This window comes from Pleurodeles waltl, chromosome 3_1, assembly GCF_031143425.1.
Source record: "Pleurodeles waltl isolate 20211129_DDA chromosome 3_1, aPleWal1.hap1.20221129, whole genome shotgun sequence".
Classification (NCBI taxonomy): Eukaryota; Metazoa; Chordata; class Amphibia; order Caudata; family Salamandridae; genus Pleurodeles; species Pleurodeles waltl.
Genome location: NC_090440.1, coordinates 1,705,503,843 through 1,705,520,104, shown reverse-complemented (window position 1 = coordinate 1,705,520,104; position 16,262 = coordinate 1,705,503,843).

Here is a 16,262-nt window from a genome sequence, read left to right as displayed (position 1 = left end):
AGTACCAGGTTTTGTGTAGACTATAGAAGAGTCAATGACCTGACCTACTTTGATGCTTATCCCATGCCTAGAATTGACGAGCTAGTTGAGAAATTAGGTCAAGCTAAGTATCTGTCCACGCTGGATCTTATGAAGGGCTATTGGCAAATACCCTTAAGAAAGGAAGATAAAGAAAAAACAGCCTTTGCCACTTCTTCCGGATTATATCACTTCACCGTCCTTCCTTTTGGGCTCCATGGAGCCCCTTCCACCTTCCAAAGACTCATGGATGAGATTCTATGGCCAGACAGGCAGTATGCGGCAGCATATCTTGATGACATCGTTATCTATAGCAATACATGGGAGGAACATATGACACATCTAGATAATGTTTTACATGCACTGAGGAAGGCCCAGTTAACCGCAAATCCAGAGAAATGTCGATTGGGACTATCTAGCATTAAATACCTAGGTTATATAGTAGGGGGTGGTCGGATAAGTCCCCAAATCGAAAAACTGGAAGCCATTGCACATATGCCATTCCCAAAGAGAAAGAAAGACATCAGGGCATTCCTGGGTTTAGTAGGCTACTACAGATGCTTTATTCCCCATTTTTCTACAATGGCAGAACCTCTGACTAACTTGCTAAAAAAAACGTGTCCCAATACCTTTGGTAATCCGTCAGTCTCTGAGTTACGTAGTTTTGACAGTCTAAAAACCGCTCTCACTTCTGCACCGGTGTTAAGTTGCCCTGACTTCCAAAAATCCTTTGTGTTACTGACAGACGCCTCTGCGGTAGGACTTGGGGTGGTACTGTCCCAACCCCAGATGGATGGTACCTTACACCCCTTCTTGTATATCAGCCGGAAGCTTTTGCCACGGGAAACACATTATCCGGCTATAGAGAAAGAATGTTTGGCCATTAAATGGGCCATCGAATCCCTCAGATACTATCTATCTGGCAGAACCTTCACCCTGGTTACTGATCATGCTCCTCTTACCTGGCTCGCCCGCAATAAAGACACCAACCCCCGGATTCTCCGCTGGTTCCTTTCCTTACAGCCTTTTTCGTTTCAGGTTCACCACCTCCCGGGGAAACAAATGGTAACTGCGGATTTTCTCTCCCGGTATCCGGCGCCTGGGCGTCCCGACTGGCCGCTCTCTAGGGGGAGTGTATGTGACGGGCTGGATCCTGATCGCCCGCACATGACCCGGTCTTGTGCTGACTCTGCCTCTGACGGCCTCGACCTTGGCAAACTCTTGCCCCGTGATTGGTGGGACGATCGATGGGGGCGGGCCGCCGGAAGGTTAAAACTGCCACAGTCAGAACATACGGGTGTCAGTGGTTTGGAAGCGGTGGAGACACGACCATGGAAGGAAGAAGACGAACGACCACAGGAGGAGAAAGACGCACGAACATCGGAGGAGGAGGACGACCGAACACAGGAGGAGGAGGACGACCGAACACAGGAGGAGGAAGACGAACGAAAACAGGAGGAGGAAGGAAACGGAGATAGCAACTCCCATCATCCCCGTGAGAAGCCTGCTGAAGGCGCCAGGCGAATCCCACGAAGGCAGGCAACCGGGAGGACGGAACGAGTAAACCCTCCGCGCTTCCGGAGAAGCGTGGCACTTCCAGGTGCGTGGGACAACGGGCTTGGGAAGTACGAGTGAGAGAGAGAGAGAGGAGAGGAGAGCGGACAAAAGGGGGGGAAGGAAGGAATGATAGAAGAGCACGGTCACAAATAAAGGGGGTTGGGGAATTCACCATTAATTACAAGAAAGCACTATATTGAGCATATGTCACATCAAAGGCACCGCGCACATGAGCACTAAGGGTACCAGAAGAGAGAGAAGGCCGAAGCAATAGCCGATGGGTAACCGAAGTATGTGAGGACCTCACCTAGTCGTAAGGAAAACAGAGGAGGGACAGATACCGAACTACGAGAGAACAGAACAGAGAAGAGATAGAAAAGAGATAGGAAAACTACACCCATAGAAACCCAGACCACTTACCTCATGTATCTTATTCTCTCCACATGTGCTTCCTGGGGATGCCTGTGAAATAAGGAGAAAAGAGAGAAGACCAGAACCCGAAAGGATACAGCCATACCACCCACCATACATGGAAAGCAAGAGAAAAACCTACCTGCACGTACCCTTACCAGTTACCAAACAACTTAATAAAACCCTTGTACATAGACTAAGCGAGTTCTGAGTGATCCTTCCGGACAAACCCGGTCACAATACAGTTTTCCACTGTTAGAAGTGTGCTGTGTTTTTTGCTATCAAGAATGGCAGTTAGAAAAGTGCAATTATGCCACAGTTTTTGGGGGTTTGAAAGGGTGCGTAGAGGGTGGGAATGGTTTTGTTTATGTTTACTAGGTCTACCTAAATTGCAAAGTATACTATTACAGCTGTTAGTTTACAGTAAATCTCAGAAATGGAGCAGTACAATTTGTGGTGGAGCTGAAATCCGGAACATGACACACACACAAATATTTTACAACAGGACGCAGTTCAGGGTGCATTCCGCGTTATGCATGAATACAACATAATCACGTGGAACGTGCGAGGTATGGCAGCGCAAGGCAAGAGACACCGAATTTATACTCACCTCAAACGTCAAAGAATACACATTGCTATCCTACAGGAGACACCCCTATTGGAGGCTGATTTGGGTGCACTAAGGGGGCGCTGGGGAGGACAGATTTTAGGCACATCATTTTCGGCCTATGCAAGGGGGGTATTGGTGTGGATAGCACAGGGGGTACCGTACGTCCAACACACCCACAGGATAGATCGGGGGGCAGATATGTGGTGATAGAGGGACGATTAGATGGCAGACAACTCACAATAATAGGGTTCTATGCCCCCAACAGCAGGTTGACTGAATTTCTACACACACTGACACCAGCATTGCTGGTGAATCCCACAGCGCCGGCCGTGTGGGGGGCGATTTTAATAGCACACTGGATATATAGATCAATCGATCGATACCACCCCCAGGGAGGTTGACACATAGGAGCGTCACTAGCCCATTGTTGGCATGGGCGAGAGACATGAGACTTCACGACATTTGGCGCATCGGACACCCGACGCACAGGGAATATTCATTCTACTCCGCACCCCACAAGGTACACACCAGGATAGATATTATATGGGGGACCCCAGATATATGCTCTCTAACTAAGGACTCTGGATACTTGGCCAAAACACTATCTGATCATTCTCCGCTAATGATGACAATACAATGGGGTAGAAGACGTCCCGTGATCCCCACTTGGCACCTGCAGGTGGAGGCCCTCCAGGATCAGGCATTTAGGGAAGAATTGAATACAACAATAAGACAATACTGGGAAACAAACAGTGGTTCTACAGAAACAAGAGCGATGGAGTGGGATGCACATAAAGTCATCGTTCGGGGTCATTGTCTATCGGCCACTTGGGGAGTGCGGCGCACCCTTCATGTTGACTTCTGGCATGGCTCCTTCGTGAGGACCGTCAGCAAGCTCCTATAGGGGCTATACGCCTGGCTGATGGAACTATGGCCACCAGCCAGGAAGCAATCAACAAAGCGTTTGAGGACTACTACACGGGCTTGTATAGGGGGGCCAACCACATGTACTACCCAACAACTGGGGTCTTTTCTTGGGGGGGGCTCCCCTAGCAAGGTTGTCACAGCTAGATAAGGAGACATTAGAGGCTCCTATAAAAACGGAGGAGCTGGAAGTGGCCATAGCACAGATGTCCCGAAATAAAGCGCAAGGAATGGATGGCTTGCCAATAGAGTATTACATCACTTATTCGAAACACCTGAAACACCACCTATTGGCGGTATTTGAGGAAGCGTGGTCCCGCAGTCTGCTCCCACCCTCGCAAAGAGAAGCATTGATAGTTGTCCTTCCTAAACAAGGCAGTGACCCCGCAGACGTTAGGTCGTACAGACCGCTTTCTCTCCTAAACTTAGATTGCAAAATTCTGGGTAAAGTTTTGGCAAACAGGCATGCCCCCATAATACATACCTTAATACATGAAGACCAGAATGGCTTTATTCCAAAAAGCAATACATTTCTAAATATTTGCAGATTGCTCAGCGTCATTGGGGATACTCCGCCGGGGGCATACGATAATGTGGCGATGTCATTAGACATCGAGAAGGTATTTAATATGCTAGGTTGGGACTTCCTGTATGCCACCATGCATAACATGGGGTTTGGCCCCGGCTTCATATGCTGGGTGCAGACATTATATGCTGAACCCAGGGCTAGAGTGAAAACGGGGGGCATTATATCCAATAGCTTCCCCACTAACAGAGAAACCAGGCAGGGATGCCCACTATCTCCCTTGTTGTTCGCCATTGCGATGGAACCACTGGCGACTAGGTTGCGAGCGGTGGAGGAGCAATGGGGGGTGTGCAGATCTGGAATGCGTCACATTATTTCGCTATATGCAGACGATGCATTGATATACCTGGAAAGAGGAAGCAAGACGATGCCTTCGGTGATTTCCCTGCTAGACAATTATGGGAGAATATCGGGATTAGTGGTGAACTGGGATGAATCCTGTGTGTTTCCCTTGATTGATTGGCCTATGGGGGCGAGGGAAGATGCTCCAACGGGACGTCTGAGGTGGTGTTTTGATACATTCAAATACCTAGGAGTTCATATTTATCATAAACCCAGGGATCTGAAAGATGGTAACCTGGGCCGAGCGCTGAACTCCATGAAGGGATCTTTGTGCTTTTGGTGCTTGTTGCCGCTGTCGCCGTTGGGTAGAGTGGCGAACATGTTATCACTCCCCCGTCTTCTTTACTATTTAGCGGTTGTAGTGCCCAAAAGCTTTTTCCGCGAACTAAATACACTACTACTGGGACTCATATGGGGAAAGGGCAGGACTCGAGTAGCACTTACCACCCTGCACAGACCTCTAAGTGATAGTGGGCTAGGCGCCCCCAACTTCGAACTTTATTTTGCTTCCGCGCAATTGCAATGGATATTAAATTGGATATACAGACCCGAATCGGCAGAATCTGCATGGGCCAATACGCAGCTACACGGCGTGCCGCTGATTACATGGCTGTCGAATAACTTGGTGAAAGGTGCCACCGGTAACCCCTTAATGATAGCTGCACATGAATGCTGGAAAAGGTATATACAAAAGGGCCGTATGAAGTCCCCATACTCTTCCCTTATCCCCCTGGGGCAACTCCCGGGAAGGGTCAACACGTCCAGAGCGTATTCCACTGCCACTTGGGCAGAGGCAGGAATATTAACAGTAGGAGATTGCTTCGAGGAAGGCGTCTTGATGTCGTTTGAAGCCATGAAGGACCTCACGTCGGTGGGACCAGGTCAATTCATAGCATACTACTCTATATGCCATTTAATTAGGAAGGTGTGGATGTCGGGCGACCGGGAACCAGCTATCTCCCCTGCACTACACCACATGTTGCTATATGACAGTCAAACTAAAGTTATAACAAATCTCTATAAAGTCTTAAATAGATTTCCCCGAAACTGGTTTGGAAAATGTAAGAGGGCGATGGAACGCTGTTCTTCTGAACCAGTTATCTCCTGAGGACTGGTCGCAGGCCCTCTGTCACACTCAACAGGTGGCGAGGAACCCTAGCTTTCGCTACACCCAATTCAATTATATTCATCAGACGTACCTATCACCAGCCCGGTTGAGGTGCATGTTCCCTGCGTCCAGCCCTCTATGCCCCTGCTGCGGTTCCCCGTCAGCCCACTTCTATCATATGGTATGGGAGTGTGGTTCTTTAGCGGAGGTATGGCGGGAAGTAGTAGCTGATCTCTCAGAAATAACAGACCATTTGTTCCCGCTAGACCCTAGATCCTGCTTACTGGGTGTTAGAATAAGGGAAAAAAAGCACAGATATATCCATAGGGTTGCAGACCTAGCACTCATAATGTACAAAAGATTGATTGCAATGAACTGGAAAGCCCCTAAAGCACCAGAACTAAAGATGTGGAGTGCCTTGACACTGCGTTGGGCGCACACAGAGCATCAAGTACTACTAAGGCTGCAAGACAGAGGCCAGACACACACGGGAAGCGACGCCTGGGAAACATTTGTCACTAGACTAGAGGTTAAGAATGACGATCGCCAACCATGAATCTGATAACTTGGGATACACAGATTGAGGAGAGCATCTCGACCATGCGACATGCATACACTCCCTATAATATATGGTCTTTCCCCTCACAGCTCGATAATTGTATAAAATCCCGGGGCTGGAGGGTCTTCCGGTCACCACCCTGCGCTTACAGAAAAACAACCACACAAAATACACCCAGCGAGAATGCACAAGGAGACTGATACTGGTCCAGTGCAAAGTAAGGGCTAAATGGCAATGCTGAGATAGGAATGCCGACACGCCCTAAAAACACCGCAGGATCACGTTTCCATATCAGCGGACATGATAGGGGACAAGTCAAGGCTTGCACGCTCCACGATAAACAAACAAACAAACATCCGGAGTACACACTATAACACGCAATACTACATTGTACTCCACCACCACAAGATGATTGGGAAAGAGAGGAACAGACTCCATTAGAAACCTACTGTCAACAGCACCACCAATAACTCTTGATACAGTTGTGTACTAAAGAATGTAAATCCTGCCATACGAAACTAGACCTAGGGGGTCATTCCAACCCTGGCGGTCGGTGTAAAAGCGGCGGCCAACCCGCAAACAGGCAGGCTGCCAAAAAAATGGAATTCCGAACCTGGCGGGAACCGCCAACACAGCCCGCCACTTTAACACTCTGACCGCCACGGCGGTACAGACAAGCAGCGCGGCGGTCACCGCCAACAGACAGGTGGCAGACAATGTACCGCCCACCCTATCACAACTCACCAATCCGCCACCTTTTCCGGGGCGGGAGCCCCGCCGATAAAAACACGGCGGAAACAGACTACGAACGGGAAAACGCTCACCTCTACACACTCCACAAGGAATCTGGACAGCATGGAACCAGAACTACACATCCTACCAGCTATTGTCTACCTGCTCCTCTACCAGGAGCACGAACGCCGGCGCAGAAGACAACGGTGAGTACTGCACCTACGACACAGGGGAGGGGGGAGGCAAAAAATTACGGGGACACACATACGCCACACACCCACCCCCACCCTCACCCACTACAACACACACATCAATGCAGAGCAACAAGTCAGAGTGACACCCCCCAACCCACCCGGAAGAATGCAAAGACAAAATAAAATGATCCTTAAAAATGAAGTATATTATAGCATAATTGAAATTAAGTGAAATATGAAATATATAAATAAAATATATTACATCATGAACAATATATACATAGGTCAAAAGTCCGGCCCATATTGGCTATCATCCATTGTTCGTGGGCCAATGGGCCTAAACACATGGGCAAAGCCCACACACGAGACCCGATTCCATTGGAGAGAACACTGCAGGGGCATCAGATAGTAAAACTACAGGCACCTCAGGGGGAAGGGAAGGGGGGGCACCTCAGCCAGTTGAGTCCACGACGCCAGATCCACAAGGGGCCTCCATGCCCACTGTACCATCCTGGGGAGTGCAAAGCCACAGTCTCACAAGTCTCTACAGTGGGTGGGTTGCCCACTGTACCATCCTGGGGAGTGCAAAGCCACAGTCTCTCAAGTCTCTACAGTGGGTGGCTTGCCCACTGATCCATCCTGGGGAGTGCAAAGCCACAGTCCATCAAGTGGATTACAGACTCCACTGGTTCTGGAGGAGGCATGGTGCCCAGAGTGCTTCGTGAAGCCCTGGCCGACACAGATCCGGCCCTGCCAATGGGCCAGCGGTGCTTGAGATGAAGGGCCCAGCGGAGCGGTGCTTGAGATGAAGGGCCCAGCGGAGCGGTGCTTGACAGGAAGGGTCCAGCGGAGCGGTGCTTGAGATGAAGGGCCCAGCGGAGCGGTGCTTGAGATGAAGGGCCCAGCGGAGCGGTGCTTGACAGGAAGGGCCCTGTTCAGCGGTGCTTGTCTTAAGGGCCCTGTTCAGCGGTGCTTGTCACGGCGGGGCCCAGTTCGGCGGTGCTTGTCATGGCGGGCCCTGTTCGGCGGTGCTTGTCACGGCGGGCCCTGTTCGGCGGTGCTTGTCACGGCGGGGCCCTGTACAGCGGTGCTTGTCACGGCGGGGCCCTGTTCGGCGGTGCTTGTCACGGCGGGGCCCAGTTCGGCGGTGCTTGTCACGGCGGGGCCCTGTTCGGCAGTAATTGTCACGGCGGGCCCTGTTCGGCGGTGCTTGTCACGGCGGGGCCCTGTTCAGCGGTGCTTGTCACGGCGGGGCCCTGTTCAGCGGTGCTTGTCACGGCGGGGCCCAGTTCGGCAGTGCTTGTCACGGCAGGGCCCTGTACAGCGGTGCTTGTCACGGCAGGGCCCTGCTCAGCGGTGCTTGACATGTGTTCCCAGGGAACCAGATCGGGCCAATATTTTCCGCTCAGTCGCCATCCGACCTTTCGCTTGCGGGGCCCTCCTGTGCTGGAGTCCTGGGCCCGTGGGTGTCCTCCTTCACACCCGAAATGGGGCTGGTGGGGCCCTCCTGGGCAGCTTGCCTGCTGCCGGACTTGTCCGCCCTGCTGCCCTTGCCCTCCTTCGCCGATTCTCTGGGGCCCTTGCCTCCCTTTGTGGATGTGCCAGGTGACGGTGCCATGGTAGTGCCTTTGGGGGCTGCCGTCTCTGGCCTCTCGCGCCGGCCCTTCCCTTTTTTAGTTTTTTTCCCAGGGGGTGGGCTGGCTGTCCCCTTGCTGCTGGCCGATGTTGCTGCCCTAGAAGCTGGTGGACTCCTATAGCCCTGGACTATGGTCCTTGTAGCTGCAGGGCTTGTGGTGGCTGAGGTGCTGTTTGGACTCTTACGAGATGGAGGGGGTGGGTCAGGTGATGCAAAGAGGTTAATTTTGGAGAGGAAAAACTTTTTAGGAGCAGTGGGAAGGGTAGGTGCAGTGGCTATGGGAGTGGAGGAAGAGGATGTGGTTGTAGGAGAGTCAAGTGTGCTGTCTTTGGGTGCAGGTGCTTGTGACGGAGGCTGTCGTGAGGTGGATGGCTGTTGGGTGGGTTGCTGCCTGCGTCTGTGTGGTTTGGAAGAGGGGGTGACAGACACACTGGGAGAGGACACAGGGGACGTGTAAATGGCAGTGGGGGTGGTGACTGCACGTGTGCGGAGTGTTCTGGTGGGTGTGCTGGTGATGGACGTACTGGCTGATGGTGGTGTGCATGCAGGTGTGAGTGGAGACGTCACAGGGAGGGAGGAGGGAGACGAGGAGGAGGGGGACACAGAGGAGGCAGTGGCTGTTGGCATGTCTGCATGTGGATGTTGCATGTGTGAATGCTTGTGTGATCTGTGGTGCTTATGTCTGGATGAGCTGCCCTTAGGTGTTGATGTGTGTGCAGGCTGGTCTGTAGGTGTGGCTGGGATAGGCAGAGGAACAGGGGAGTGGGACTGGAATGAGGAAATTGGAGGGGGGAGGCAGGAGACAGGGACAATGGCTGCCGTCAGTGCTGAGGCCAGAGCGTTGAACGATCGCTGATGGGCAGCCTGACCCGAATGAATGCCCTCCAGGTATGCATTGCTCCGGTGCACCTCCCTTTCTACACCCTGGATGGCATTCAAAAAGGTAGACTGCCCAACAATGAGCGTCTGGAGGAGGTCAATGATCTCCTCACTGAGGGCAGCAGGGGTAACTGGGGCAGGGCCTGAGGTGCCTGGGGCGAAGGAGATGCCCGCCTTCCTGGCTGTGCGGGCAGGGGGCGAACACTGAGGGGCTGCTTGGAGGGCGGAGCTGGTGCGCTGGGTGGCGGCTGTACCTGTTGTAGCGGTGGGCACGGATGTTGCCGCCATCGCAAGGGAGCTCCCTTCCGAGGATGTGTCTGTGTCGCTGACGACTCCACGGGTCCCCGTTGTGGAGCTCCCCTCGCCCTCCGTCTCACTGGTGAACTCAGAGTCGGTTGCATGGCCCTCCGGGGCCATGTGAGATGCAGCTCCCTCGTGCTCCGATGCCACTTCTCCTCCGCCTAATGATGCTAATGCACACATGAACACGGAGACCAAAAAAAAGGGGAGGGGGAGAAAAAATGACATGTTGAGTGCATGCATTGGCGACACCGTTGGCGGAGAGGACAGACACAGAAGCCCCCTTCACTACGCCGCGCACTCGGTGTACACTACTCAATTATTGTGACTTGGCCTACAAGCCTATGGACGACAACTGCACACATAGGTGACCCAGGGCCATGGATAGCTGTACTTAGCACCCTACAGAGGTGGGGGGCGGGGGCACAGGGCCATGCCTTATGGAGGGGCCCAGCCTACAGAAATCGCCCTGGCCTAGAGATACCCACAGCCCTCCTCCCCCACCCAGACACCTCCACTGTGCGCTAACATAGCAGAATGTGCTGGTACTCACCCCCTTGTGTCTGCTGTGATGTCCTCACGCGCCCATCCAAATCGGGGTAGGCCACCGCCAGGATCCGGGACATCAGGGGGGTCAATTGACGGGAGCCACCCCTCCTACGTTGGGAGGCCATCCCCAACAGAGCCTCCGCGGTCTTCCTGCTCCCGCGGCGGATGTCCTCCCACCTCTTGTGGCAGTGGGTGCCCCGTCTGTTGTGGACCCCCAGGGTCCGGACGTCCTTGGCGATGGCACGCCAAATGTCGATCTTCTGATGGGCGCTGACCTATGTGACATGGACAGGGTGGGAAAATAAATATCATAATTTTCTGCATGGTCGATGTGAGTGGCCCCCCTTCCCCAACCTTGCCATATGGCACATGCTCTCATCTGTCGTGCGATGCATGCGTCATTTGCTCCCCTCCCCACCATCTTTCATCCACCCCACTCAACACAGGCATGGCCCACAAAGCATGGTCCCAGTGTACTTACCTGTTGGTCTGGAGGACCGTAGAGTAGGGCATACTGGGGGAGGACCCCATCAACAAGTTTCTCCAATTCCTCAGATGTGAAGGCAGGGGCCCTTTCCCCAGTCGCAGCAGCCATTGTATCTTCCAGACCGAGGTCACAGCAGCACTTGCAGTATAGGTCCTCTCCAGTGGATGATCAGGTCTCGAGTGATTAAGTAGATAGAAAATGGCGGTCAAGCCCGCGGCGGTGCGTACCGCGGCGTGCGTACCGCGACCGCCGGCGCACATCGTCATTGGCTCCTGAGACCCATAGGGTTTAATGTTAACCAATGCTGCTTTGCGCCGCGGTCTTCGACCGCCTACCGCCACGGTGTGCCACACCAGCGCATTGACCTCACATCCCATTGTCACACTTCACAGGTCAGGCAGCCGCCATTTCAAGGGCCCACATGGCTTAATTTCTACTGCGTGACACAGGCCTATGCCTTGCATTGCCACTCATACAAGCCATTCAATGCATAGCGAATCGTGTTCTGTGCAAGCTGTGGTTACGTACCTGTGGGTTGCTTGACTCTGTGCTCCATGTTGTCCTTCCTAGGCACCGTCCGCAGGGACTTGCGAGGAGATGGAGGAATGTTCCCGTGTACAGACCGCTGGTGGACCTGTCGACAATGGAAGAAAGACATGTCATACTGACATACAGACTTGACCGAGCCACTATACAGGAACTGTGTGCCCAGCTGGAGCCAGACCTGATGTCCCCCATTCGCCAACCCACAGGGATTCCCCCTCTGGTGCAGGTTCTGTCAGTACTCCATTTTTTGGCAAGTGGATCATTCCAAACAGCAGTGGCCATATCATCAGGGATGTCTCAGCCTATGTTTTCTAAGGTTTTGTCCAGAGTGTTGTCTGCCCTGATGAAATACATGCGGAGCTACATTATTTTCCCTGAGGTGGGCGATTTGGCTACAGTGAAGGGTGATTTCTATGCCCTTGGCCATATCCCCAACATCATTGGTGCCATTGATGGGACCCATGTGGCTTTGGTTCCCCCCAGTGAAAGTGAGCAGGTGTACAGGAACAGAAAAAGTTATCATTCGATGAATGTCCAGGTGGTCTGTTTGGCTGACCAGTACATCTCCCATGTAAATGCCAAGTTCCCTGGGTCAGTGCATGACGCGTACATCATGCGAAATAGCAGCATCCCTTATGTGATGGAACAGCTACAGAGACACCGTGTGTGGCTAATTGGTGACTCTGGTTACCCCAACCTGTCGTGGCTACTGACCCCAGTGAGGAATCCCAGGACAAGGGCAGAGGAACGGTACAATGAGGCCCATGGGCGTACTAGGAGGGTGGTCGAGCGGACCTTCGGCCTCCTGAAGGCCAGGTTTAGGTGCCTGCATATGACAGGTGGATCCCTAATGTACTCACCAAAGAAGGTGTGCCATTTCATCGTGGCCTGCTGTATGCTTCACAACCTGGCTTTGCGATGCCAGGTGCCTTTCCTGCAGGAGGATGGTCCAGATGGTGGTGTTGTAGCAGCTGTGGAGCCTGTGGAGAGTGAAGAGGAGGAAGACGACGGGGACGACACAGACAACAGGGACACAGTGATACAACAGTATTTTCAGTAGCACACAGGTACGAATTAACCCCGCCATTTTACATTTACTTAAAGTCTCCTGCCTCTCTACTGTCTGTGTTTCCCCCCAGTTCCTGTTAACTGAGTTGTGACTTTCCCTTCCGTTTTCAGAGCTGTGGGCCCCACTGCGTGACCTCTGCTTTGTTTGCCCATGGACTACAGCTGTGTGACAGTGGTATATTGTCATCACAATGTAACTGAACATTTTGGCACCGTTATGTCTAATACATTTGTTCAAAATACAAGCAGACTCCAGATTTTTTAAGTGCAATAAGTGATTTTATTAAAGTGCTAAATTTAGGGACATGATTGTAAAACGGTGATGGGTGATGGTGGAGTAATGTCCATGGCAGAGTCCAGTTTTCAGTCTCACAGGTGCATTGTCCATATGCCTGTGGAAGGATGGAGCAGGGGCAGTTTAAGTTTGGACAGGGTGACAATGTGGGACAGTGGGATGACATCAGGGGGTATCGTTTGCTGGCGGGGGTCTTGGCATCCTACTCTGTCTTCTTCTGAGATCTCAGGTACCGCTTGCGGGGTGGTTCTTCTTCTACAGGAGGTGGGGTTCTGGTGGCCTGTCGTTGTGTGGGGGCCTCCTGTCCACTAGCGCCGGCGGAGGTGGTAGCCTGGTCTGGGTCCATGCTAGTGACAGGGGCCCTTTGTGGTGCCACATGGTCCCGCAATGTGGTGACTATCTGGTTAAGGGCCACGACGATGGTCCCCATTGCGGAACTAATGTTTCTCAGTTCCTCTCTGAACCCCATGTACTGTTCCTCCTGCAGTACCTGGATCTCCTGGAACCTGGCCAGTACCGTAGCCATCGTCTCCTGGGAGCGGTGGTATGCTCCCATGATGGAGGAGAGGGCCTCTTGGAGAGTCGGTTCCCTGGGCCTGTCCCCCCCCGTCGCACAGCAGCCCTCCCAGTTCCCCTGTTTCCCTGGGCCTCTGTCCCCTGGACCGTGTGCCCACTACCACTGCCCCCAGGTCCCTGTTGTTGTTGGGGTGGTGGGTCAACCTGGGTGCCCTGTAGTGGTGGACACACCACTGATTGACGTGTCCTGGAGACAGAGGCATGGGCCCGCTGGGTGGGAGCTGTGCTGGTGTTCCCAGAGGGGGTTAGGTCTGCTGTAGCCTGTGGCTGTCTGTGGGGAACCGACTGTCCTGAGGTCCCCGATGGGCCGGGCTGGTCATCTGGGTCCAGGGAGACAGAGCTGCTGTCATCACTGGGGGCCTCTTCTGGGGGTGGGATGGACATCTCTGGACCCTCCTGGGCGGTGTGGTTGCGTTCGGGTCCTGCAGGGGTATATGAGTATGGTTATTGCTTCTGTGTGTGCCATTTCGTGTAATGGGTGGGTGGCCGTGTACCCCAGTGCTGGCATTCCCTTGTGGGGGCTTTTGTGACAGTGGCTTGTGGGGGAGATGGGTATGTGCAGTGGGCATGCTTTGGTGATGGGTGTCCATGCTTTGGGGACGCATGCAGGGCTAGGTTTTGGGATGGGTGGGTTGTGATGGTGAGCCATTTGCAAGGAGTTGGTGTGATGGGGGTGGGGGTGAGGGTGGGGGTATGATTTGGCATGCAGGTGGGGTGGGGGGAATGAAGTAGTGAAGATTTGACTTACCAGAGTCCATTCCTCCGCCTACTCCTGCGAGGCCCTTAGGATGCAGGATGTGCAAGACTTCCTCCTCCCATGCTGTGAATTCTGGGGGAGTAGGTGGGGGTCCGCCGCCAGTCCGCTGTACCGCGATGTTGTGCCTTGATACCATGGAACGCACCTTCCCCCGTAGGTCGTTCCACCGCTTCCTGATGTTGTCCCGATTTCGTGGATGCTGTCCCACAGCGTTGACCCTGTCCACTATTCTTTGCCATAGCTCCATCTTCCTGGCAATGGTGGTGTGCTGCACCTGTGTCCAGAAGAGCTGGGGCTCTACCCGAACTATTTCCTCCACCATGACCCTGAGTTCTGCGTCAGAGAACCTGAGGTGTCTTTGGGGTGCCATGGGGTGGTGTGGATGAGGTGAGGGGTGGTGTATGTGTTGTAGAGTGTGGTGAGAGTGGTGGTGTATGGTGTTTTGTGCGTGGATATTGTGTGGGTGATGTTGTGATTTGCCTCTGTGTGATGGTCTACTCTATTCTGTGCTGTCTCTCTCTGTCCTTCAGTCGCAATTGTGGTCGTAAGGGTTTGTGGGTGATGTGGGTGTGTGTTTTATATTGTATTGGGTGTGTGGGAGTGGTGTGTGTATGTGTCTCAGGTGTGTGTTTTTTGAATTGTCCAATGTGGTAGTGTTTTGTAAAGGTGTGTGTATTTTGACCGCGGCGGTATGTACCGCCAATGGAATACCGCGGTTGAAAGACCGCTGCGGGGATTTGTGGGTCGGAATGGCATGGGCGTATTTCTGTTGCCGTGACGGTGGAGGTTTGGTCATCGCCAGTTTTTCGCTGGCCGTTGCTGTGGCGGAATTTTGTTGATGTCGGGTTTTTTGCGGTTTGCCAGTTGCGGGTCAGATGACCGTGGCGGTTTACCGCGACCGCGACAGTGTTATGGCGGTCTGCTGACCGGCGGTAAGCGCCTTTTACAGCCGAGGTCAGAATGACCCCCCTAGGCTCTTGTTAATTTACCATGTTAATACAGATCAGCTGTATCCTGCTATTTCATCAGCTGAATTTATTATCAAGTATCTGTGCTAAAAATAATAAAGAAGATGTTTTAAAAAAAAAAATCTTAGCTGTGGGACTCTCCTACCCTGGCTAGTGTGAGGGTCCTTACTTGGACAGGGTGCAAACCAGTGTCAAATGCAGACCCCATTTCTAACATACACAATATAGTTATGTCCTTCGGTGAGCTAGGCATATCAAGTCAATCGATCTCATTACAATCAGAAAGCACTGCATATCTATTATTACAGAGTAAGCTTTGAGATGCCTCAAATTGAAATTTATGTGACAGAAGAGGACCTGCCCCCTTTCTGGAAGGTTTATAAAAGTGCCCCAGCGGTAATGTGATGACATTAGATCTCCTCCATGTCATCAAAATATTTGTTCCTAGTAATTTCTCCACAGTGCTGGGGTATTTAAAATGTACAACTATGCAGTCTACTTCTATGTCTTTTTTAAAGGGGCCAACCCAACATACTGAATGTATCATTAAAATTTAATTTATACCAAAACGTAGGGACGTTCATCCGGTGAGAGGTTAAGAATCGCAGTGTTAGAAATAATATCATCCTTTTTAAATGCAACTCCATTTACTTTGCTCGTGACATTCTAGGGATGACTGTTAATTAGACTATGACCGCTGTCCATGGATTCAGGGTTCGTGCAGTGGATAATAGTATCAGTGGCCTTAACTCAATTTATAGTTTCTTTTGCAATGATTAATGAATTTGAATTGCAAGCTATTGGTTGCTCCAGAGTGAGTTACCCTGATATGTGTGCTATATTTCCATGGAAAGATGCAGACTCAGCAAGAACCTCTGGATTCCCAGATGCACTATTTAAAAAAGTGCGAGGTGTAAATAGGGTTGCCAAGTCAATTTCAATGGCATTCAAACAGACTGGTAATGGCCTTATGTGCTTTCCCAAAATATCCACAAATCTGGCACATGTTACCTCAATCATTGTATGTCCAGCACTTATCAAGGCCAGGCTTTTCCCACTGGGCAACTGTTCAGATTTAATACTTGCCTGGGGGACCTGGTTGTTTGTTTACTTCCGTCTTTCGGTCGGTTCAGGAGACAAATAAGAACTGCCAGGAATTA